At 44.1% G+C, this 1,286-nt stretch overlaps 1 pseudogene across 1 annotated transcript; it reads right to left on the bottom strand.

Moving 5' to 3' along the window:
* Nucleotides 1-821: 821 nt before the first annotated feature.
* Nucleotides 822-1,280, bottom strand: LOC105515865 (annotated as a pseudogene). The gene has a single exon (XR_001002404.1). The product of XR_001002404.1 is annotated as a small ubiquitin-related modifier 2 pseudogene (transcript).
* Nucleotides 1,281-1,286: the final 6 nt, after the last annotated feature.

Below are 1,286 nucleotides of genomic sequence, written 5' to 3'. Positions count from 1 at the left end.
CAAACTAATCTATGGTGGTATAAAGCCGATCAGTGATTGTGTGTGGTTGGGGGAAGGGAAGAGATGGATTATAGACAAGCTTGAGTAAACTTTTGCAGGGGGATATGTTTGTTATCTTGATATTGAGGGTTTCACAGATATACAGATAATGCATCAAATTGTGCTTTTTTAATCTGTGTAGCTGTTGGTTGTCAGTTACACCTTGAAAAAGTTGTAAATAATAGAATGAATGATTTCCCTGGTTTTTAATACTATCTTTTAAAAAATTGATGGTGGATATGTTCCCAGCTTGAAATGTAGGAGCATAAGATCGGTTATCAGCCAATAAGAAAGAACAGCTGGGTGTCCTGATGTAACTTATATGTCTTAACAGTTAAAAGAATAGGGATGCCTACCTGTCTATGCATTCCTTAAAACTGTGTGTGTGGGCAATGCTCTGGGAGGAAGCTCTCCAGCCCCTATCTGAGATTTCAAGAGGTGGGTTATCTTAAAAATCCAGAGACTGGGCCGGGCACAGTGGCTCACGCCTGTAATCCCGATACTTTGGGAGGCCGAGGCCAGAGGATCACCTGAGATCAGGAGTTTGAGACCAGCCAGACCAACATGGAGAAACCCCTATCTCTACTAACAATACAAAATCAGCCAGGCCTGGTGGTGCATGCCTGTAATCCCAGCTACTGGGAAGGCAGAGGCAGGAGAATTTCTTGGACCTTGGAGGCAGAGGTTATGGTGAGCTGAGATCGTGCCATTGCACTCCAGCCTGGGTAACAAGAGTGAAACACCATCTCCAAAAAAAAAAAAAAAAAAAAAAAAAAGATAGTAGTCAGGATGTGGTGGAACCAAATTACAGCTTTCTAATTGAGAATGTAATCTTGGTTTTTAAAGAACAGAATTCTGGAGTAAAGAAGCAGTTTCCCTTTTCAGTAGGCACCTCCCGCTTGCTGTTGGAACACATCAATTGTATCATCATCCGCCATTTCCAACTGTGCAGGTGTGTCTGTTTCATTGATTGGTTGCCCTCCAATCGGAATCTGATCTGCCTCTCTGACAATCCCTGTGGTTCACAATAGGCTTTCATTAGTTTACTAAGTGGTGTACGCCTCTTAATCTTAAACTGCACCACGGAAGCATCCTGCCCTGCCACCTTCAAATTAATATGATCATTGTTCTCAGTCTTGACTCCTTCCTTGGGCTTTTCGTGGGCCATGGCCAGCGCCGGAGTCTCCTCAGCTGCCGCTTCACGAAAGAGGTACCAGGTCCGCACCAAACGAGCACACAAGCAGCAC

The sequence above is a fragment of the Colobus angolensis genome, unplaced genomic scaffold (assembly GCF_000951035.1).
Source record: "Colobus angolensis palliatus isolate OR3802 unplaced genomic scaffold, Cang.pa_1.0 Scaffold27, whole genome shotgun sequence".
Classification (NCBI taxonomy): domain Eukaryota; kingdom Metazoa; phylum Chordata; class Mammalia; order Primates; family Cercopithecidae; genus Colobus; species Colobus angolensis.
The sequence above is the reverse complement of the archived record's forward strand: the minus strand, read 5'-3'. Positions and strand labels throughout refer to the sequence as shown.